At 38.0% G+C, this 25,739-nt stretch overlaps 1 pseudogene; it reads right to left on the bottom strand.

The window, feature by feature from the left end:
- Positions 1-24,838, bottom strand: part of LOC132279142 (uncharacterized) — a 42,446-nt pseudogene extending 17,608 nt beyond the window's left edge.
- Between the last annotated feature and the right edge of the window lie 901 nt (positions 24,839-25,739).

Below are 25,739 nucleotides of genomic sequence, written 5' to 3'. Positions count from 1 at the left end.
TCTTATAGGGTGCCCCAGCAATAGGCGCAATGCCTGGAGCTAAGTCTATCACAAAATCAATCTCTCGACTAGGTGGCAACCCTGGAATCTCCTGAAATACATCCAGGAAATCCTGTACAATCGGTATGTTATCCAATGGCACAGTAATCCCCTTCTCATTTTCCTCTTCCACATGGAACAAATAGGTGCTACCGCCCCCTTTAGAACGTGGCATAGCTACTACATACATATCCTGACCAGGTATGGTAAAAATATAGATCTATCAAAACAATCAACTTGGGCATGGTAGTGAGACAACCAATCCATCCCAAGTATCACATCATAAGTGTGTATGTCCAGGACCAATAGATTGGCTAGAAATCTAAGTCTGCCAATATCTAGTGTCACAGACCTATCACTCTTATGTATAATAGCTGTATCACCCAATGGTGTAGAAATACCCTGTGGTCTAGTGCATACTCTCGTCCTCATCCCAGATAAAGCAACAAAAGTCCTAACTACAAATGAGTGTGTAGCACCCGTATCAAATAAAACACATCCATGCAAACCATGAATAAGAAACTTACCCTCAATAGTCTAAGGTGCCTGAACATCCTGTGGCATGGGGTTATACACCCTACCATAGTGCAACTGCTGTGGTGCCTGTCCCTGAGTCTGCGGCGGTGCCGGTAAAGCCAGATGTGTCTGTCCCTGAATCCGTGGAACCTGTGGAGCTGGTAGAGGCACTGGCGCCCTCTGTCCCTGCTGTACATACTGTCCCTGTCCCTGTCCTGCTTTAGGACACTGCCTGGTGGTATGACCATACTCTCCATAAGTGTAACAACTACCCTGGAAAGTACCAAATGGTCTCCTCTGTCGGTTAGCCTGTGGCTGACCCTGTCCTGCCTGTAGTCCCTCATTCTGTTGCCTCTGAATAGGTGCCCCATTCCGATGAGCATCTGAACCACCCTTGTGCTTCTTCCAAGGCTGTTGTCCCTGGAACTTGCCTTTGTCATTCTGCCGGTGACCATTGCCATTCCCCTTTTCAGCTGACTGATTAGTAGAGTCTTTATCACCTCGCTTCTCACCATGAGCCTGTCTGATATCCATAGTCAACTGATACTGTTGTAGAGCGGCGTCTACCACCTGAGCATAGGTAGTATAGGCTGGACTACCTGTAATAGCTCTCTTGATAGACCACATCAGTCCCTTGATGAAACTGTTATGCTTCTTCTCCTCTGTATCCACCTCCTCCAGTGCAAAGAGAGACAAGTGTCTGAACTGCTGCTCATACTCCACCACTGTCATGTTTCCCTGCTGCAGATTTAGAAACTCGGTCTTCATAGGTGCCCTGACTGCATAGGGAAAATATTTCTCTTCAAAACGAGCACTGAACTCATCATAAGACAATGTCATCCTCTCCTCTGAGGTGGTAACTGACTCCCACCACTGTAGTGCATCCCCAACTAGCTTGAAAGTAGCAAGCATCTGCTTCTGAACCTCCGTGCACTGAACCAAACGAAGATGACGCTCAATGTCCCGTTTTCACTGGTGAGCTGCTCTCGCATCAGTTGAGCCTGAGAACACAGGTGGACTCCCCTTTGTGAAAGAGCTCCTAGCCTTTCCCCAAGAATCCGTCTGAACCACTGGTGCTGGTACAGGTGCCCGCTGAACCTGTGGTTGGTTTCGGAGTACAGCTGTTACCCCAGCCTCTATAGCCCAAGCAACAAGGTCATTGAGGTGTGGAGGAATCTCTGGATCTCTTCCCTGATCCCCAGTTTGCTAAACTTCCTACTGCTCCTCATAAAACTGACATTCATCCTCCTGACGCTACCTATGGGCCGCTTCCCTTCGTTGCCGATTGTTCCGTCTGGTTCTTGCATTAGCCATTCTGTCAACACAGAAAGACAGACATCAGCACGATTAAACCGAACCGTAAAGAATACAATGAATCCTAAACTTAAGCTCTAAACAATAGAGAACGCTACGCAGAAGTCTTATACGATAGAATCCTAAAGACACTTGAACCTGGAGTGCTTTGATACCAATTATGATACCCCTCGGAACCGAGACGCGGGTTGATCAGGCCCAAGCCCAAACCCGAAGGATATCAAACAATTAATATGTAACCGAACACAGAATACAAGATAAAATAAGAAATAAAAATAATAAGCTGGAAGAGTGCTAGCTGAAAATCCTTAAGATATAAATATTGAAATCCAAAGATCCAAAACTCCATAAGTTTACAACTCGGAAATCCATCCATTGGACCCCTTTTTAAAATTCTCCAAAAGATACTAAAATAATAAAAATAAAATCCAAAGCTAACATAGAGAAGATTCCTACATAATCGGAGGAATGAATAGCTGTATCTGCTCTGCACGTCCAAGCTCTAACCCTGGAACTGAAGAACACCTGAAAAATAAAGAAGTGGGTCAGGCCCACATGCAAGTCCTGATCTACTACAATCCAAACAGTAATCCGATACGCAGATACATCCTAGGAAGACTCAACAATAACTAGAGTAGTCCATATAAGTATATAGTACACACTATAGGACGCTCGCTAATCCAGTAGGTTTGTCTCAGCCTGAATAGAAGGCAACATGCAAATATGCACCCTAAGGTGGGCATGAGTACCTAGACCTATCAGGGAACAACACCTATGTCCAGTTAACCATCCTAGGCGATATACGCGCCCTAACCATGGTCATGAGACTCAAGCTCATACCACGACACCATATAATATATATATAAAGTCCGAACTCCCCCTAATACAGTATACCATCCATCTGTGTAGTGGTCTGATATATGTATAACAAATCCATCCTGATACCATAGTAGGTCATTCAATTCTCAATTGATATGACACAAGTAGGTGATGGACTTAACCTATATGATTAATCCATACCTTGATCCAAATTAGGTAGGACTTAATGTTGGAATTAGTCCATACCTAATACGTCACCGTCCCATACCGGTACATACCATCCTCCAATTAACAGAGTTGATAAAACAGTACTAGATAGTCATCAACCTAACTCCCAAATTATGCACAAACCAAATTAATCCATAATTAGAAAACTTAGGCATTCAGTCCAGGCCTAGAAATTATATTCCAACCATTAAATTTGTTATTTATAAAACATAGCATTTATAGCATGCATCAAATTCACTAATTGATAAAATTAACTGAACTGTTATATCAATTACTTCCAACCCAAACATAGATAATTCCAAGAATTTTACTATGCTTATAAAACTGTCTAAACATAACTAAAACAGTAGTAAATAAAAATCCTAATTCCAGTCCGTTAAATGACAAAACAAAAGCATGCCATTTATTTCTCCAAACAGTGCCATAACTGGTGCAATTTATATCCAGTTTAAATCATCAGTTAATTCCATCCATATCTACATCTAATTATACTACCATATGCTTAAACCATAATAAAAATATAACTAGCAGTTTAAGATTATACAGAGAAATCAAAATTTCAAAAATAATAGACAAAAGAAAATTAATTCTTCAATCACCCTCCTACGGTTTTCTGTTTAAACTAAAGTTAATTCCATCCTCAATACCTACTTGTAACCATGCTTCCCAACATTTTTATAAGTCTTTGGCAATGATTTACACTCTCCAGTAGCTTTTAAATGATTTTAGAAAACCAATTTTCAGCCCAAACGGACCTTAAAATCAACATTCTAGGCAATCAAAGAGGGAGCAGGCTCTAGAAAAAAGTAGAGCCTGCTCTTCCCATCTAGAGCCGGCTCTAGCCTTACTAGAGCCTGCTCTAGTGCACCAAGAGCCGGATCCTCCTCTTTGGGAGCCGGCTCTAAGGGTTTTGGAAGCCTCTTCTTCCTCCCTTAGCAGCCTTCTGTCCGTTTAAACTTCGTCTTCTCCGATTCCTGTGAGTACCAGTCCTCTGTGGTAACTTTTATTACATGTTTTAAGTTCCATCCCAGTTCCAAATTAATCACAAGACAATGGTACACAATCAAAACTTGAATTTAATTAAACATCAGTTTTTTTTAAACAACGGTAGTAGGATTCAAAACTAAAATTTTAAACAACTGCAAAACAGATTAATTCAATAATTTTAAACACTGATTAACATGCATACAAGATGTATTTAAAACTTATTTTAACCCCTGGAGTCTTCCTAAACATGCACAGAACACAGATTAAAGGAATACAGTGGAACAGAGACTTGCCTTGAGTTTCAGACTTTGAAACTCTAAACCTCCGTCTCTAAATTGTCCGTCAACGTCGTCGACTACCGTCCTACTCCTCCGACGCTCTTGGTTCAACCCAGAAAACACCCCGTCCAACCTTCCTTGAACCTCTCTGTATAATACTCAAGTTCCCTCTCTGTTTCTCTGCTCTCACAACTCTCTGTATCACTGTATACGGGAATAGAGTTCTATGTATTTTTCCTCCAACTCTAAACCCACATAAGGTCATATATATAGGCATAGTAGTCCAACCCTAATCCTTGTATAATTTGAGCCCTAATGCAACACTTAGTCGGCCCAAGAATAACCTAAGTTATAACCTATGTCAGCTAACGTGAATATACAGAAAACACAATCCGAATTTAAACCAATTTAATTAAATAAACCCAATTATCAATTAAGTCAAATAAAACATCATAAAACAATTTAATAAAAGAAAACAAAATAATTCACAATCCTAATTTAAACCAATTTAGTAAAAGAAAACAAAATAATTTAATCAATTAATTCAACTAATTACACTTAAACCAATTTAAACATTAAATAAAACAATTAATGAAAAGAAAACAATTAAACAAAATACCGAGACTATCCTTTTGAAAATTAGGGGTATTACATTGCACCCCTTCAAGTGAACCCTAATTTTCTTCGAGTGGTTTTGGCTCTTCTAGTTCGCCGAAGGCTGGAAAGTCTTGACTTGACTCTTACTGATCTACTCACTACCTACACCATTGCCAGGCACGGGACTGAGCTTGGCCATTTTTATCTCACTTCTCCTCTTCAGCAGAGGATATGCACAGACCTCCCTTCCTCCGAGAAGAAATGGAAGGAGAGGATGATAATTGTGGATGATAATTGTGAAGGGAAACTGGTTTGTGGATGAATTAAATTCCCTTCCCATTCCTCGCAAATTCAGGAAGTTAGGTATAAAGTACCTTCCTTCATTTCATGACAAATTCTCTGGTTGTTTCCCATGTTAAATTTTATTATTTCGTCATACTTATGAATTTCTTGGTCTTCTTTCAGCAACCTTTCCTTCCTCCGTAGCTAAGAAAAGGCTTGCCTTTCTCGAAGCACAAGTTTGGAGCGAGCCCCCTTTGGTCGAGGAGCTACTCATTTCATCCAACCTTCAGGAAATTGATGCTAGTGCTTCAGCTGCAGATCTCATGGACTTGGCACTTCCCTCTTTTGACAGCTTCCTTTTGACCGAGGAGGAAAAGCTGAGAGCTGAGGTTCTGAAGAAGAAAGCTGCTGAGGAGCAACCTTTGTTGGTCATTAGATCAACCGAGTACGAGCAGGAGGTAGATGAACCCCCTCTCAAAAAGAATAGATCTAATCCTCCCTCTAGCAGCAAGAGCAAGATCATCCCCAAAAGTAAGGGGAAGAAAACTGGAGAGACTGACCCGGAGGAGGAAGTCCGGGCTTACGTTTAGGCTGAGTCTGGAAAACGTTGGAGACCTGTCTTCTCAAGGGCTGACAAGTCAGTTCTTCATTTCGGGGATTCCATAGTTTCTGATCCCTCTACTGCCTTGGCAGTTGCTCGAGGGATGTGGCTTCCCAAGGATGAGGAGATCATTGGGAATTTGGGGTTAGACCAGCTGCTACCATCTGCCCCAGTTGATGCTGTGAAGGTTTATTCCTTTTCATCTACTTGTTCAATTCTTCAGATTTCTTTCCGCCATAAATCTACTGACGTTGTTATTGTTGACCATGCAGAGTCTGTACGAGACTATGGCACTATGTGCCACTGCTGAAGCTCAGTCCCTTTCCATTAAGAAATTGGAAAGGGATTTAGGCAATGCTGAGAAGAAGTCTTCATACTGGGCTATGAGTGCGAAGATTGCTTTTGATGCGAGGGATGTTTATAAGAACTGCCTGACAGCTTCTGAGGCGAAGGTGAAGGCTCTGGAGGCTGAAGTCCAGCGCTTGAACGATGTCATTGGTACCTGCATTACTGCTGTGAGGCAAATGCAAGGATGCTACTCCGTCATCGTGCGCTTATCTAGTGCAAAAGCCTTCAGGTTCGGTTTCAGCCAGGGCTCTGGTGATAAATCGAAGGACCCAAAAGCCTTCGATGCTAACATGGAGGTGTCATTTCCTTATGCTAAGGATCCCAAGGCCAAGGAAGCTGAGGTGCTCTTTGCCGAAATGGTGAAAGCTTATCCAGAGGTTCTTCCAGCTTCAAGCTTGCCAGCTCCTCCATCTTCTGACCTGCCGACTCCTCTTCCCACCAGTCCAAATGTGGTGGATGCCTTTGACTCTACTCCTTTTGATCCAAAAAAGAAGTAGAGTTGTGTAATTGCCTCTTTTTCTTTTTTTTCTTTTCCTTGTTTTGAAAGAACAAATGTAGAAACCATAATTCTTGCAATGCAATGACTACATTTATTCTGAAGTCTTCTTCATGTTTATGGATGCCTCTGGTTTTTATACAATTATATTGTAATAATATGCTCCTCGCCTCAGGGAGGAAGGTTTATTACCCTTCTTGCCACTAATTTGTAAAGAATAGATATATCAATACTTGTTTTTCTTGTATTATTTCGATGTGGGATGAAATTTTCCACGGGTTATGCATCATTAGCCAATTAAGTAAGGATTTGTGGGTGTGTCGCCACCAAGAACTTTTGCCCCGCTTGGTCTTATACCTTGCTGGCGCAGCTTCGGACTTAAATCGTTTGAAGTGGCACTTTTTGGCTCAACCTTGAACTTGAATCGTCCGAGGTGATATACTAGTTGGCCAGGAGCCTGAAAATAATTGTATTGTGCTGGATTCTCAATGTCCGAAGCATTAAGCTCCTCGGTCATGAGCTCGGGAGGAGCTGTACTACATCGGAGACCCGAGGTCCGAGTGTGTTCCTTAGCAACTATCTTGATAATAATTATATTGTGTCAGACATTTGGGGTCCGAGGAGTTATGTTCCTCAGCTACGAGCCAGGAAAGAATTGTGCTGAGCTGGACTTTTAGGGTCCAAAGCGAAGTGTCCTTGGCTGTGAGCCAGAGAGGAACTTTTCTGAGCTGGACTCTTGGGGTCCGAAGTAAAGTGTCCTCGGCTGTGAACCAGAGAGGAACTTTTCTGAGCTGGACTCTTGGGGGTCCCAAGCGAAGTGTCCTCGGCTGTGAGCTGGAGAGGAACTTTTCTAAGCTGGACTTTTGGGGTTCGAAGCGAAGTGTCCTCGGTTGTGAGCCGGAGATGAACTTTTCTAAGCTAGACTCTTGGGGTCCGAAGTGAGGCGTCCTCGGCTGTGAGCCTGAGAGGAACTTTTCTGAGCTGAACTCTTGGGGTCCGAAGCGAAATGTCCTTGGCTGTGAGCTGGAGAAGAACTTTTCTGAGCTGGACTCTTAGGGTCCGAAGCGAGGTGTCTGCGGTTGTGAGCCAGAGAGGAACTTTTCTGAGCTGGACTCTTGGGGTCCGAAGCGAAATGTCCTCGGCTGTGAGCCGGACCTGGGAAAAACATCAAGTATGCCAGGCTAGCCGAAGATTCAAAAATGATATGAGGCCAAGAAATAGAGTAACTGTGACTAAGAAGTCTCCCATATACTTGTTTTGGAAGACTTTCCTTCACAGGGACTCTCTTCGTGGCAATCAAACGCAACTTACCAACTCTATATTTACTATATACCTTTTATATTCCTATTCGATGTGGGACAAAGGATATATGAGCCACAAAACTGGTTTGTTTAGAAAGAACAAAAATTATTGCAAAGAATGCCCGTTGGTACTAGGGCTTTGAGCACAACTTGGGCTGGGCCGTTACTGTTACCAACGGGACCTCTTTGCAATGCACCCAAATACTTTAATATTTCCTTATATAAAGGTAGTATAGAAATGATTTTTTCCCAACGTAGGACCATAGTAGATAAGTGCTCTGAGCTACACCTACTTGTGGTTCATGTCCAAAAAATGAAAAAAAACTGTAAAGCACCTTTGGGCTCATGATTTAGATAGAGTTTAAATGTTCATTTTAAAAAAAACTTGTAATATCAATAATGGGGTACATACTTGTACTTTTGGGTACATACTTGTACTTTTGTGCTTTGTATAAAAAAGAGACTTGTAAGTACCAGTAAAAAATCAAAATTATTCATTTTGTTTGTTTTGTGTTTTTGTTTGTGTTGTGTTGATATCCTTCTTTTGTTGTAATATCAACAGTAGGGTACAGTAGGGTGTATGGTACATGCTTTTGTTGTTTATGTATTGCCCCCTATTACGACAAAAAAAGTAAGACCCCACTCTACCAAAGGAGTGCATAGATGTGCATAACTCAAGAAACTTTTATTATGGTACACGTTTTGTGAATAGAAAGTAAACAAACTATATCATCTAATGATAGTACCTTTTCAAGTGTATTGCATTCCATGGACGTGTAATTGGACGCCCATCAGCTTCTGCCAATCGGTAAGCTCCTTTCCCCACCACTTCAGTGACTGTGTAAGGTCCGATCCAGTTGGGTTGCAACTTTTTTACATGGGCCGTTTCCTGTTTCAGCACCCAATCTCCTTCCACAAAACGTCTGAACTTAACGCGCTTGTTGTAACTGTTACGCAACTGTTTCTGGTACGAAGCGAGCCTAATTGTCGCGGCATTCCTCTTTTCTTCCAAGAGATTAGGCTGTGTTTGAGCTGCTGATCATTGTTACCTTCGAGTACCAAGTGGGTCTGAAGAGTCGGAACTATTGATTCTGTGGGTATGACAGCCTCCGACCCATAGGCCATGACAAAAGGACTTTCTCCCGTTGGCCTGTGGGGAGTGGTTCGATACGCCCAAAGTACCTGAGGTAGATTCTCGTACCATTTGGATTTGAGCTTCTCTAACTTTTTCTTCAAGCAGCTGAAGATGGTTCGATTAGTTATTTCTGCCTATCCATTCCCCTAAGGATGGCTAACTACAGCCAATTTTTGCCTAATCCCATGCTCGACAAAGAATTTCCTTGTGCTTCAGTTATCTAAATTTGGGCCATTGTCTATCATGATAACATTTGGCACCCCAAATCAGCAAATTATATTATTCTAGAGGAAACTCTTCATTTGTTCATGGGTTACGCTTGAGTAGGCTTCGACTTCTACCCATTTAGTGAAGTAATCGGTGGCTAGCAACACGTATTCCTTTTTCTCTACCGTTTTGGGCAAATGACCGACCATATTGATCCCTCACTAAACGAATGGCCATGGACTAGCCATCGCGTGCAAATCTTCGGCGGGTTGATGCTTCATTGGACCATGTTACTGGCACTTATCACATCTTCTGGCATACTCTTCAGCATTCTGAGCCAAGTAATGCCAGAAATAACCTTGAGTCAGAACTTTATGTGCCAAAGATCTACCTCCGGAGTGATTGCCACAATCCCCGTCATGAATCTGTTTCAGAATTGTGAGAGCCTCAGTGGGGCTTAAACATTTCAGGTAAGGACCTGAGAATGACTTTCGGTATAATTGGTTATTGATGATAGCATATTTGGCTGCGGTGAGCCTGAGTTTCCACGCCTCGGCCTTCTAGTTCGGGAGAGTCCCCTTCTTAAGGTAAGCTTCTAATGGATCCATCCAGTATGGTTCGCGTGGGACATCTGGGATTACCATTATCTCCTGTCGAAGGCTTATACTCGGTTCGTCCAGGATGTCAATTGGTATGATCCGAACCAGATCTTCATCCGAAGAAGATGCTGCTGCAGCCAACTGATCTGCTTCAGAATTCTCTTCGCAAGGTATCTGATGGAATTCGATCTGGGAGAACCCTCATGAGGCACTCTCCATAGTTTCTCTGTAGGCTTTCATTCTATCTTCCTTGGGCTGGTACTGGCCTGTTACCTGATTCACAATAAGTTGAGAATCACTAAAAACTTTTAGACACCTTACCTGAAGCTGGTTTGCTAATTGGACTCCTATGAGCAGGGCCTCATATTCCGCCTCATTGTTAGTGGCAGGAAAAGCCAGCCGGATTGATTGCTGCAGCTTGGTGCCTTCGGGAGTTGTTATAACGACTCCTGTCCCAGCACTAGTCAAGCTTGAGGAACCATCCACCTGAAGCTCCCATTGTGGTTCGGAAGGACCTGGCTCCTCGGGCTTATCTTCATACTCCAAGAGGAAATCAGCTAGTGCTTGCCCTTTGTGCGACACCTTCAGTTCGTAGGATATGTCAAAGGAACTAAGCTCGATTGCCAATTTAGTTATTCTTCCGGATAAATCCGGTTTTGAAATAATGACTCGCATGGGGTAGTTGGTAAGAACTTTGATGCTGTATGACTCAAAGTAGTGTCGAAGTTTTCTCTTTGCATATACCAATGCTAGTATAATCTTCTCGGTTTTACTGTACCGCATTTCTGTATATGTCATTGTCTTGCTGGTGTAAAAGATTGGATACTGACTTTTACCTTCTTTTCTGATCAATACTGCACTTGTGGCTATGCTGGAGATGGCTAAGTACATGATGAGAGTCTCACCAGGCTTCAGAGTTGACAGAATTGGGGGTTTCGCCATGTAGCATTTCAGTTGATTGAGAGCAGCTTGCTGTTGAGTCCCCATATGTCTTTGTTTTTGGACCTTATTGCATCAAAGAATGGTTTGCACTTATCAGACAATCAAGAGATAAATCGACTGAGAGCTGTGATTCGGTTGGTCAAAACTTGTACTTCCCTGCGGGTCTTTGGTTCTTGATTTTGTATAAGGGCTTGAGCCTGAGCCGGACTTACCTCAATTCTTCTTTTGCACAATACGGCCGAGGAACTGTCCTGAAGAAACTGCGAAGGAACACTTCGAAGGATTTAGCTTCATGCCATATTTTCTTACAGTGTCAAAGACCTCTTCGAGGTGTCTAAGATGTTCTTCCTTCTTCACACTTTTAACCACTATATCGTCGATATAAGCCTCGACCGTCTTTCCCAACATCTCATTAAAGATCTTGTTAACAAGGCGCTGGTAGGTTGCTCCGGTATTCTTGAGCCCGAAGGGCCTAACTCTGTAACAATAGGTGCCCTTCTCTGTTATGAAAGTAGTCTTCTCTTCATCTTCCGGATTCATAGGAATTTGGTTGTAGCCGGAGTACGCATCAAGAAACATGAGCCTTTCAAAACCGGTAGTGGCATCAACTATCTGATCAATCTTGGGTAATAGGAAGCTGTCTTTAGGGCAGACTTTGTTGAGATTGGTAAAATCTATGCAAACCCTCCATTTGCCATTCTTCTTCTGAACTACCACCACGTTGGAGAGCCATTGTGGGTAGTACACCTCTCGGATGAAGCCTGCTTGAAGTAACTTGCTTACCTCTTCAGCTATAATTTGGTTGCGCTTTGGAACGAACCTTCTGTGCTTCTGCTTGACTGGTTTGTATGCTGGTTGGATTGTATGCCGGATCCACCTTCAGGCTATGGCATGAGACTGATGGATTGATCCCCACCATGTCTAAATGTTCTCAAGCAAATGCATCTGCGTTTCGTCGAATGACATTAATTAATGCTTCTTTTTCTTCGGCTGTGGGGGAAGAACCCATGTAGGTGATTTTCTAAGGATCGCCGAGGATTACCTCGACAACTTCCAGAGACTCCTCGGTAGGCTTTTCTGCTTCGGCCTCATCCTCTGCTCTCAGAAACCTGGGCAGAGGAATCTATAATTGCTATTTAGATTTGCTTCCCGGAGGTGTGATCGGTTGGGACTGTTTCGCTACCTTCTTTGCCTCATTCTGTGTTAACATGTAGCACTTTTTGGCAGCTACTTGATCTCCCCTGAGGTCTGTAACCACTTTCCAGTCCGGAGACAAGCATCGCATCACCTGGTGAAGGGTAGACGGAACCCCGTTCATTCAGTGGATCCAACCTCTTCCCATGATAAGATTATAGAAAGGGTAGATCTCTGTTAAGACAAAGTTTTCCTTCAGTGTCCTCTTTGCCGCGGTTACGGATAAGTCAATCACCCCAAGTGGATCCACCTTTGTACCATCGAACCCCATCAATGGACTGGAGGTAAGCCGAATTGATGATGACGAGATTTCTAGCTGCTCAAAGACCGCCTTTGTGATGATGTTGGCACTGCTCCCTGGGTCTATCAAAACCCTCTTAGTCATGCAATTCACTACCAAGAGACTGATGACCAACGGATCCTCGTAGGGGAGTTGAACTCTAGATAGATCTCCATCGCTGAACCCAATGTTGATGCTTCCAGAAGCAATAGCGTTTATCGAGGATAACCTCCTCAGCTTATGAGCTGTTCTCAATCGGGATCTATAAACCTCCTCTGACTCCTGATCGTCCTCCAATCTTCCATGTATTGCATGGATGACCTTCACTTGATTACTTTTGACTTTTCGAGGGTTGACCTCCCGAGGCTTCACGTACTCCTTTGTTGTAAGGTAGTCTACCAATTCACCTCTCAGTATCATGTTTTCCACTTGTCGTCTAAAGGATCTACAATCATTAGTCGTATGCCCATAATCTCTATGGTAAGCACAATGCTTGGTCTTGTCTCTCTGTTCTAATGGTTGCTTTATTGGTTGAAGGGCTGCAAACTTCATTTTATTCTCTTGGGATAAGCGAGCCAAGGTTGTGCAAAGAGGCGTGAACCTTTCCTCTGTCCTTTACCTTTTTTTCGGGTATTTAAATGGCTGGTGCCGATACGTGCTGGTTTCTTCGACTTTTTAAATTTGAAACCCTTTCCTGAGGCTTGTTCTCCCCCATGACGAAGGTGGCATGTTGAGCTCGGTGGGCCACATTCTCCTCAAGCCAGATGTAGATCAGTGCCCTAGCATTGAGAGTCTGCATATCCGGAGAGGAGTACTTAACTAAGAAAGTATGGAACTTGGTTCCCTGAATCATTGCAAGTTTGAATGTTTTTATTGCAGTTGCAGGATGACAATCTGCTATTTTCGAAGCCTCCATATTAAATCTAGACAAAAAGTCTTGTAATGTTTCGCCCTTTTTTTTTCCTTACAGTGAAAAGGCTAGCAATACTCTTCTTTTGCTTCTTATTACCGCAATACTACGCCAGGAACATTGTGCATAGAGTTTCATAGTCTGGAATAGACTTGTGTGGCCTATTCCTGAACCATTCCAGTGTAACCCCCGTTAGACTGGTAGGGAAAACTTTGCACATCCATGGGTCATTGTGATCATCCAAAGCCATCTTTTGCGCGTAGTAATCTAAGTGCCAAGAAGGATCTCCCGTACCATCAAACTGGGTAAAGGAAGGCATAGTGAATTTCTTAGGTCTGTCAACAAGGTACACATCGTCAGTGAATGGAGTCTTCACGAGAGAGTTCTTATGTTCTCTGGCCATCTCTACAGGCGTTTGAACTCTCAAGAGTCTCTTCTCGTCAATGGCCTCCTTTACTCCTGCACAATCTGGAACACCATTAGACCATACCGTGAGTTTACGACTGGATTCGACCAGTTCATCCTACGTGCGACGAGGAAGATTGTCCAAAGTTACCGCCTTGGATCTGGCCCTCTGGTTTTGCTGAACTTCGGCAGGCCGAACTTCACTAAGCCGAACCCCATTGACCTGGGGCTTGTTTTGATTGGGAGGAGGCGCAGCCCCGTCAACTGGTGGTGGCCGAACTTTATTAGGCGCCCCATTGACCTAAGGCTCATTTTGGTTGGGAGGAGGCGTAGCCCTGTCAACTGGTGGTGGCTGAGGTGTTAACTGAGCCATAGTCGTTTGAAGGGTGTCGTTTTGCTGTTGAAGCAGTGCAATCTGGGCTACGCTGGCTTCATTCGCCTAACAAAGCGCTTCGAATTGGTGCAAGAACTCTTCTCGCATCTTTTGCATTAACTCTATCTGTTGATCTGCCGCCGTTGATTCTCCGTTCGACATTCCAGATCGTGGAAACAAAAATAGTTTAAAACAAAAAGTAGGAGTATCTTTCTGTACGGTTCCCACAGACGGCGCCAAAGTGTAGGTGCAAAATTTCTCTCTATTGAGATAAATAAATAGAAATATACAACTCACTCAGAACAAGCAATAATAAAACTCAGAATAAGTATATAATGCTCAATGATTTTATTGGAGGTCTAAGCCTCTATTTATAAGAAATACAGTGGTGGAATTTTGGTAGGATTCGCTTGGCTTGTCCTCCAATTCATTCCATATATGATTTTCTTTACAATTATAATCCTTTCCTTTTTGCAATTCTTTCCATGTAGAGTTTTCCTTATACAAAACTTGCTCTTTCTTGTGATTCCTTGGCCTAGTAGGACTGGACTTCCCTTAACTAATATTGGGCTGAATGTGGGCTGACCAAGACGATTCAGCTAATGGGCTTGGAGTTCACCCTTGGTATTACGGGCTGTCGACGTCTGGGCTTAGAAGTTGGGCCGGGTGGCCTGGGTCTGTGATCCATGCGGGAGCCAAGGCCTTATCTGGGCTTACTCTGGACTGGGCTGATCCAATCTAGGCTTAGCACCGATTGGGCCCTTGTGGTAACTGGAATAAATTTGTAGTGTGATGACATGGACGATTCTTACTGGAAGGGGGATTTTTTCCCTCCATAGTATTCAATATAATAATCTAACAAATTAAATCTTGAAGGTGACGGGTTTGATTAGCAGAAACAGTCTTTTCCGCATGCAACGATTAAAGCCGTTAAGGAGTTGGAATCAAAAAAACAACCTCTCCACATAGGGAGTAAAGCTGCATACATCTGATCCTCTTTAAACTCCATAATGGCAGGAGCCTCGTGTTTTGGACTCAGGCACGGATCCAATTCAGCCCAGTGAGGGCGGATTTTTTCTAATTTACATTACCACCTATAGTTTTAATTAAAATTTTAAAAATGCCCCACTTGATTTTTCGCAATTTACATTATTACCTATAATTTCAACTAAAATTTCAAAAATGCCCCAACTTAATTTTTCCCAATTTACATTATTACCTACTAAAATTTCAAAAATGCCCCCACTCAATTTTTTACAATTTACATTATTACCTGTAGTTTTAAATAAAATTTTAAAAATGCCCCCACTCAATTTTTTAAAATACTCCATTTCACATTTTGCCCCCCGCTAACTTTTTAAAATTCTTATATTTAATATTTTTTTAAAAAAATATTTTTTTTCAATTTTATTTATTCTTCAATGACGCCCCCCTCCCCTTAAAAAATTCCTGTGTCTGGACTAATCTTCTTTATTTTTTAAAACTGGTAAGAACTGAATATTATTCTAAGAACTAAAATGAGAGGGGGTTTTAGAATGTTATATTGCGAAAATTTGTTAATAGTTATTGATATAAATTCACATTGATGATTAAGGGTTTGATATGCAAACCATAGAAAGAAATAGGAAATAGAAAAATTTTAGTAGAGTAGGTGATCTACTATAGTTATGAGGGTTTTGGATGATATCATGCAGAAGGTTGTAGATATCAATATAGACCACCCTGGATTGAGCTATGCTGCTCTGGAGCGAACCAAGCCCACCAGACAGCTTGGTGTTGAACAATCGGGCAACTTGGTTATACTCCTCCTTGCACATTCTAAGTAGTCTCCCTGCCAGTGTTCTCTATGCCGGCAAACATCCCACCGGCGGAGCCCGAAAACCGCCATCCTTCGTGCACCTAGTTGATATATTTCCTTCAAAAACCAATTTAATATCAAAAGTTAGATCTATCTCGAATTTAATACCCTATTGTAACACTCTCTATTTACTAATGTTTGTACTAAAAAAATTAGTCATGCCGAATGGCTAAGGGCGCGTTTGGTAAGCACAATTGTTTTGATAGTAATGTTTTTGTTTTGAAGTGTGTTCAATATTATTTGTAAACTTGTTTGGTAACGAATATTTGTTGCAAGGTTTTTGGAAACAAAAACATGAAAACATGTTTGGTAAAAAAATGTTGCAAGTTTGAAAAATTAAATGGCTAGTAAAAAATGACATTTTAGAGTTTCCTTTTGCTACAGTGCGGAAGTATCAATTTTTTGCTTCCAATTTTGGCATTTTTTTCAACAGTATTTTGGTACTATTCAAATCGCAACAAACGTTATCAAACACATTTTGTGCTTTTATTTTGCTACAATGCATTGACAAAAGAAAAAAAACACGAAAGAGGAACGGTTGTCAAACAGTATTAAAAAAGGTACCTTTATGAAATTGGAAGCTTGGGTGAGCATAAGATTATTGTAAGAATCAACATTGTAGTGGAATTTCCTGATACCAATGGTGAAATAGGTATTGGCAATGTCATCACTACCCGCTACTACTACATGTATGCTGTTGTGGCAATAACGTAGTTGCTTTTTTCTTCTCCAACTGCTACTTTTAGCTTCCCTACGTATTCTTAGAACATGTTCAGTTGATCCGATAACGATATAACTGCCTGATTAATTTATAAAAAATAAAAATAAAATTAGTGAAAAATAAAATTTACTAAAAAAGATGTACATTGTACCTATAATATTTATTGAAAAAATGTTCGTACCACTAACTTAGGTGTTTGAGGATCGTATCCTGAGCCTCCTGAAGCGAAGCTTACACCGGTGGCTAGAGCTTCAGTCTTCAGATTCGGGTCCAAATATGCTGGTAAAATGCTGCGAATTCCTAATTCTTCAGCTGAAAATTAAAATTGGACCATTGGCTCCATGGAGCGGAGAATTTACTTTGTGAAATAAAAATGATCTTCAATAAAGTAGTGCTATAAAATTTTTAGTTCAAAGTATTCTAGTTTTCGTCTGAATAGTGTTATTGTCATGTTAATCGATTCTAAAATTTCATCCATCTTGAATTTTCTGTTTGATCATTTAAAATATTTTCTTAACAAATCGTTTATTTTCTTCAAAATGTAATTTGTAAAGGGTGGAAAACAACTTCCCGTTCAAGAATGGTTTGTAAACTTGGTACGACAATTACTTCTAAATCACATATATCATTTAAGCACGTGTATTTTTGTATCCTACGAGAATCAAATAAAAAAATTTAGAATTTATAGTTCATCTCAAGAGACTCTTTATCCACTAAACCACTGTTCAAACTTTGTGTGTCTCGTGTCTATGGTTTTCTATAAACACTTGCATAGTGGTGATCTTTAATATTATTAGCTAGAAACGTGAAAATGGACATTGAAAAATGCGGGTAGGTCCGCACATTAATATAATTGATAGGATGATAGTGATTTAAATTTATTTGACTCAGTAAACCCTTATAAGTTCATTCAAAATGCATGGCTTGCTATGACATTTTTTTTTTTTTTTCTTTCTACAAGTTCACGTGGTTTCACGCTATTCTTAAATCCAAAATATGCCGCATGTATATTTGCCAAACAATCAAGGTCATTGTTGGCTTAAAGTAGAATTCAGGTCATTAATGGCCTTAATTCTATTATTTTGATAAATAAGTCCAATTAGTAAGTTTGAATATCATTTTTTATATATAATTCTCTTATTTCACCTATTATTTTTAAGTAACCTACATTTTGTATAAAGGATAAAAATATCATTATTATTTATTTTTGTGGGGAGGTTTTCTGCCTTGTAACTAATTATTATTATTATTTAAAAATAAAAATTAAAAAAGTAAGAGGAAGGAACAGTGAAGAAAAAAAAAAGTCAGTCCATTTAAGTATTCCTCCATGATGAGAAGACATATTAACGGGAAGGGCTTTGCTAACCATAGTCGCCTTGGGCAACTGTGGCTTTACAGTCACTTGTCCTATTAGTTTAGGAATCAGTTCTTGTGATTTGTCTAGAAATCAGTTATCATTTGTAACTTATCTAGGTGTAGAAACCTACCACCACATAAATTCTTTTACTTTCACGTAATTTATTGGCCGCGTGTTTGTTTGCCTATCATCTTGGCTTAATTGTGTCTTTTTTTTTTTTTTTTTTTTTTTTTTTTTTTTTTTCTACTCACCTGATGGGTTGTATTGTATTGTTTGATTTTTGAGTCATATTTTACTGTTAAATAAAATCTGTAAAATTTAAATTTACACTTCAATTTTTATCAATCCTAAAATTTTTGTTCCAATTACAAACTTTACATAAATATAATAACACCACCAATACAACAAATCTGATTATTTACTCTGTTTTTTTTTTTTTTTTTCTTGAATGTAAATTTTTTTATATTTATTCATTTTTTTATATAATATTTCTCACTTTAAATAAATATAAAAAATTTCACATTTAGGAAAAAAAAATAGAGTAAATAATCAGATTTGTTGTATTGGTGGTGTTATTATATTTATGTGAAGTTTGTAATTGGAACAAAAATTTTAGGATTGATAAAATAAAATAAAATAAAATAAAATAAAGCCAAAAGGATAGGTAAACAAACACGTGGCCAATAAAGCACATGACTTGCCAGTAGGATAAAAAGTAAAAGAAGTTATGTGGTGGTAGGTTTCTACACCTAGACAAGTCACAAATGAGAACTGATTTATAAACAAATCACAAATGAGAACTGATTCTTAGAATAATAGGACAATCGACTATAAAGCCCAGGGGATAGGTAAAGCCAATAAACCACGGGACTTACTAAAAAGTAAAAGAAGTTATGTGGTGGTACGTTTCTACACCTAGACAAGTTACAAATGATAACTGATTCCTAGATCAATCACAAATGAATACTGATTTCTAAACTAATAGGACAAGTGACTGTAAAGCCACATCGGAAAAGGATAGTTCCAGCTCCCAACCAATTAAGGAAGCCAAACATCATCAGATCAACCAACCAATCGATAAACATCAATTTTAAAACTAGCCTTTTTCTCCATTTCTCCCAAACCTAGTATTGCCAAATTTCAACCATGGGGAAACGGTTGTGACCCAAAATTCATTTCATTCGTGTGTATGAGTGTGTGTCTATATATATATATATAATATTTATGTCACCTTATTTGCGCAACTATGATCTTCAGATCTTAATGCACACAATAATTTTTCAAAATCTATATATATGAATATCTTTACGATCAATTAATAACTAATGTTGTTTTTGCAGAATGAAAATGATGCGTATACCTTAAATCTAGATTGTTGATTCAAATTGAACGAAATAGATCTTACTAATTTACTCAAGAGAATTCGGGTCCAACAATAATTATAGATCTAATTTGGAAAAATATCGACTCCTATGCCCATCATATTATACTAATTAATATCTTGAACAGCTTTAACGGCAGTTCGTTATATTTTTAAGAAAAAATGATTAGACATGACTCATGAGGTGATAAGCACATACATGCACAAATCAAATCAGATATGGTTAGTGAAATTGGATCCTATCATATCATCCAACTACTTGGGCCACATGTTCTAATTGGATATACAATAGGATCCATATCATATCCATTTCAGTGTTGGGTTGGTTCTCTCTTTCGCTCAAAACGACCCAAAAAAAAAAAAAACCAAAGCTGGTAAGAACTTTTGATTGAAGTAATAGACCTAAGATGGTAAAATTTCCCTACCTGGTGGGTTTTCACCCATCCCACTCCTAATGGACGGATTTGGTAGTCTCCAAATAGATTTGGGACAAATATGACAAAATAAAATAAAAATTTCGCAAAGAGTTTGGGGGCGAAAATGGATTTAGTAATAAACCTACCTCGACCTTACTCCGATTATATATGTAATTTTAAAAAATTATATATATAAAACATATATTTAATATTTTTAAGATACGTTTTATTTTATTGGACAACTTATTTATCAATCAAATTTGAACACATTGGGGTATTTTTTTTTTTTTTGAAAAGGTAACTTAACTATATCTTTTTTTTTTTTTTTTTATTCAATCATTGATTAATCAAATCCACAATTTTATTGATTCGAAAAGTTGAAATTTTTGCATCGTTTAGAAGATCAGAATACAAATGGGTGAAATACCCTTTCGGGAAAAACATTGAATAACAATTATATATAGGTCTTGAAGCTGGGTTATGGTTTCACCTTTAAATATTGGTTATTGGTTAGGTTTTTGTTAAGCTAAAGGTGAAGGCAATAGTGCCAATCATGATCTTGCCGAAGAATATTAGTCCCCGATGGTTCTCTGAAAAAATGACGTTTTGCCAGAATATCACTAGTTGGATCGCAGGAAAAAATGGCGTTTCGTCGGAATATCACTAGGTGGGTCTCCGGAGAGTGTGTTAGAGAGAGAGAAATAGGTAATTTTCTAAAAAGTATGGGTAATTTTGTTCTTATTGTATTAGTATTTGTACGATTTTGTATAAGTTATCGTATTTGTAATTACATTGTATTAAATGGCTTTATACACCTATTCTTTTTTAATATTGTCACTTTTTTAATTATGGCCTAAAAAATTGTCAAATTTTTAAAACTTTTGTTCAATTACAATTTGACATGCAAATAAACGTGTAGCCTTTTTTCAAAATTTTGCTCATATGTCAAGTTATAATTGACCTGAATCATGTAATTCCAGATCATATAATAATTTCAAGATGTATTAAATTTGGTTTAGTCTCCCAACAATATGAAGCTTAAATCTTGTATTATGAAAAATGGTTAACAATAACACGTGATAAATGGTTACATTTTGTAAATCTGATAAAGTAAAAGGACCACCGTGGTCCGTTCGATGGTGTTGAAGAGATTGGATGAGATAGAGAAATGGTAGAGGTGAACCAAGTTCACAGGAGGCTGTTGATGTACTTCTGGAGCATCTCATGGACGAGGACTCTGTAACCTTTCTCAGTGGGATGGTAACTATCCCAAAATAGATAAACAGAGTCATTTGTACATGTGTTGCTCAATTTGTTACATAAAATTGCAACTTCTACATTCCCCGTACCACAGCAACCTTTCTCCACAACATCAAACCCTGAAATTATAATTTATATCAGCCATATGTACATAAAACATTAGTGTCACTCTGCATCATTAGGTATTCAATATAATAATCTAACAAATTAAATCTCGAAGGTGACAGGTTTGATTAGCAGAAACAGCCTTTTCTGCATACAACGATTAAAGTCATTATGGAGTTCGAATCATGAAAACAACCTCTCTACATAGGGAGTAAAGCTGCATACATCTAATCATCTTCAAACTCCATAATGGTGGGAGCCTCGTGTTTTGGACTCAGGCACAAACCCAATTCAGCCCAGAGGAGGCGGATTTTTTCTAATTTACATTATTACCTATAGTTTTAATTAAAATTTTAAAAATGCCCCACTTGATTTTTCCCAATTTACATTATTATCTATAGTTTCAGCTATAATTTCAAAAATGCCCCAAGTTAATTTTTCCCAATTTACATTATCACCTATATCTTAATTAAAATTTCAAAAATGCCCCCACTCAATATTTTACAATTTACATTATTATTTGTAGTTTCAAATAAAATTTCAAAAATACCACACTCAATTTTTTAAAGTACTCCATTTCACATTTTTACCCCCACTAACTTTTTAAAATTCTTATATTTATTATTTTATTTTAAAAATATTTGTCTTCAATTTTATTTATTCTTCAACGGTGCCCTCTCAAATAAAAATTCTGGGTGTGTCACTGTCTAGACTAGTCTTCTTTATTTTTTAAAACTGGTGAGAATTAAATATTATTTTAAGAACTAAAACGAGAAAGGGTTTTAGAACGTCATATTGTGACAATTTGTTAATAGTTATTGACATAAATTCACATTGATGATTGAGGATTTCATATGCAAACCAAATAAATGAATAGAAAAAATAGAATTTGAGTAGAGTAGGTGATCTACCATAGTTATGAGGGTTTTGGATGATATCAAGCATAGGGTTGTAGATATCAATATAGACCACCCTGGATTGAGCTAGGCTACTCTGGAGCGAACCAAGCGCACCGGACAGCTTGGTGTTGAACAACTGGGCAGCTTGGTTATACTCCTCCTTGCACATTCTAAATAGTCCCCCTGCTAGAGTTCTCTGTGCCGGCAAACATCCCACTGGCGGAGCACCGAAAACCGCCATCCTTCGTGCACCTAGTTGATATATTTCCTTCAAAAACCAATTTAATATCAAAACTTAGATCTATCTCGAATTTAATACCCTATTGTAACACTCTCTATTACTAATGATTGTACATGTCATGACTAAAAAATAGTCATGCCAAATGGCTAAGGGCGCATTTGCAACCACGTACAGTTGTTTTTATCCAAAATAGAAGTAATATTTTTGTTTTGAAATGTGTTCAATACTATTTGTAAGCTTGCTTGGTAATGAATATTTGTGGCAAGATTATTGAAAACAAAAATATGAAAACATATATGGTAAAAAAGTGTTGGAAGTTTGAAAAATTAAATGGCTAGTCAAAAATGACATTTTAGAGTTTTCTTTTGTTACTGCGCGGAAGCATCAATTTTTTTGCTTCCGGTTTTGGCATTATTTTCAAATGTGATTCGGTACTATTCAAATCGCAACAAATTTTACCAAACACGCTTTGTAATTTTGTTTCGCTACAATACACCGACAAAAGCAAAAAAATCACAGAGAAATAGTTGCCAAACATACCCCAATTATAAACAATATAAAAAAAAGGTACCTTTATGAATTTGGAAGCTTGGGTGACCATAAGATCAGTGTAAGAATCAACATTGTAGTTGAATTTCCTGATACCAATGGTGAAATAGGTATTGGCAATGTCATCACTACCCCCTACTACTACATGTATGCTGTTGGCTATAATGTAGTTGCTTTTTTCTTCTCCAACTGAAACTTTTAGCTTCCCTATGTATTCTTTGAACATGTTCAGTTGATCCGATAATGATATAACTGACTGATAAATTTATAAAAAAAATAAAAATAAAATCAGTGGAAAATAAAATTTACTAAAAAATTAAAGATGTTGTAGGTTGTACCTATGGTATTTATTGAAAAAATGTTCCTACCAGTAACTTAGGTGTTTGAGGATCGTATCCTGAGCCTCCTGAGGCGAAGCTTACACCGGTGGCGAGAGCTTCAGTCTTCAGATTCGGGTCCAGATATGCCGGTAAAATGCTGCGGATTCCTAATTCTTCAGCTGAAAAATAAGAATATATCTCATAGAAATTAGCTAAATTTAAGATTGAAAAATGAAAGTAAAAGGATCACCTGACCTAATAAATGACGCTTGATGGAGCCCACTGATTATTTGAGTTTAAAACAAGAATGATGATGAATTCACTTATGGAATGAGAAGCTAAAATAAAATTGGACCATTTGCTCCGTGGAGACTTTCGATAGTACACTGCACTTTAAGACATGAGTAGGCAAGAGAATTTACTTTGTGAAATAAAAATGATCTTCAATAAAGCGGTGCTATATAATTTTTAGTTCAAAGGATTCTAGTTTTCAGTCTCAGTAGTGTTATTGTCACGTTAATTGATTTTAAAACTTCATCCGTCTAGAATTTTTTGTTTGATCGTGTGAAATATTTTCTCTGCAACTCGTTTATTTTCTTCAAAATTTAATTTGTAAAGGGTGGAAGTAACTTCCCCTTCAAGAATGATTTGTAAATTTTTGATGTACAATCACAAGTATTTTTGTGCCCTGTGAGAATCAAATTAAAAAGTTGGAGTTTACTGTTAGTCCCAAAAAAACCCTTTATCTGTTAGATCACCGTGAAAATTTGATTTGAAAGTAATAAAATTAAATTTGTATTTCGTCTATGTGTTTAACAATCTCCGTAAATGAAGATAAAGTCTATAAGCAATGACATTTTTTAATCCTAAATAATCTTATAATCATGTTGTTGCAAGCTTAGTCTAAAATATCAAGTATAGTTGCTTCCATTTGTGGAAAAAGAAATCAATGAAAACAATATATATATATATATATATATATATATATATATATATATATAATTACAAATGCATCTCGAAACACGGAATCAAAGTCTTATCGTGTTTTAAAAAAATGAAGTTGACCGTAATGTTAACATGGATATGAAAGAACACCGTTAATTTATCTAAACTACTCTTATCATTTTTATTGTAACACATTTTTGCATATAAATACTATTTTTGTGCATATAGGTACCACTCTTATGTATGCAGATACCATTTTATGTGCAGATCGTATACTTTTTGTGAACGTAAACATTAATCTACACAAAATATAATATCTACGTGCATAAAAAATAGTACCAATATACATAAGAGTAGTACCTTTATTTTTTCGAAACTTCTGACTCCATCAATTGTTAAACATGGAATTCGTAAGTCCATGTATTAGTAATAATCCCATATATATATATATATATATATATATATATTGAGAGAGAGAGAGAGAGAGAGAGAGTTTGGTTGCTACCTATCAAATCTGCAGGGGTTTTACCATTGCAAAACCTTCCTGTTGGTATTCCACCCTCAAAGTCCTTCCCATATGGAGGGAAATTGGCCTTAACTACCGTCTGGATATTGTTGTTGTTCCCTTGGTCCACGATTGAATCTCCGAACGCTATCACCGCCGGAATAGTTAAATTTTCCGGCAACTTTACGACAGCGTCGCCAGTGCACAAAAGAAGAAAAGCAAACAGAAGTTGGAACAAAATAGTAGTAGTTGAACAAGAGGCCGATGAAGAATGAGAAGACAATTTCATTAAGAGAGTCAGCATTTTCATAAACACGTACATGCACTACTAGTGTTGAGATCGATTAAGTGGAAGTGTTACAGAGGATATAAAAAGTTTTATGATTTGAAAGTGTATAGGGTATGGTTTTCTATAGGCACTTCTATATATATATATAGTGATCTTTTAATATTATTAGACTAACATGAGATGGACATTGGATTGGAGGGTGTAGTGTAGCTATTGATTGAACATTGCAGGTAGGTTGGTCATTAATATTGTTGGAGGTTTAAATTGAGAAGTTTTTAGACTTTCTTTATTGCATATATAAGTTTCTATTGGACCAATTTAATTTTATTTTAATGGCCTTTTACTTTGATTTATATATTGGAGTTGTTTATGTTGGCCAATTTATACAATTTAATTTTACTATTTATGTGATTTATTCAACTTACTTAATTTGGCTGTTACAATCCCTTGGGATGTGCCCATGTAAGAGCTTTATTTAAGTGTTAAAGTGAGTTATTTGATCATCTTTATCAAATATAAGAAAGTATGAGTCGCACTTTGTTAATATTTTTATATGCAAATCACTTTAACTAGTTGGCTTAAAAATCATTTTTCTTTTTGTTTTGCTATTATCTTGAATTTATTTTTCTCTCTTTTGTTCTTCCACTGCTTTCATATATATGTGTGTGTGTGTTTTGTGGGCAACAGGATGAAGACTTAATTCAAAGTCTTTCCATGAACGTTCTCATGGGAAACATTTGGCTGAGAGTTTGGGGTTATATTTTAGAGTCCTGTAATTCATCAGTATCTGCACGTAGGGAGATTACAAAGACTTTAAGACAACATGTTTGCGCATGTTTTTATTTACACTATTTTCATTATTTGTTTAGTTGTTGTTTTATCTTATTTTTTTATGATGTTTATTATTTATTCATTATATGCTTTTGTTTAATGGATAAATTTTTAAAATTCCATGTAATTTTCTGTTTTCTTCTTAACAAATATATAATTGATATGTTTAAAAATTATTTGAGAATTGTTTGAGTGAGTGAATAAAGTTTTC

This window comes from Cornus florida, unplaced genomic scaffold (assembly GCF_030987335.1).
Source record: "Cornus florida cultivar Cherokee Brave unplaced genomic scaffold, ASM3098733v1 CherokeeBrave_3.0.0_Hap2_Chr10, whole genome shotgun sequence".
Taxonomy (NCBI): domain Eukaryota; kingdom Viridiplantae; phylum Streptophyta; class Magnoliopsida; order Cornales; family Cornaceae; genus Cornus; species Cornus florida.
Note: the sequence above shows the minus strand (reverse complement) of the source record. Positions and strands in the feature narration are given on the sequence as shown.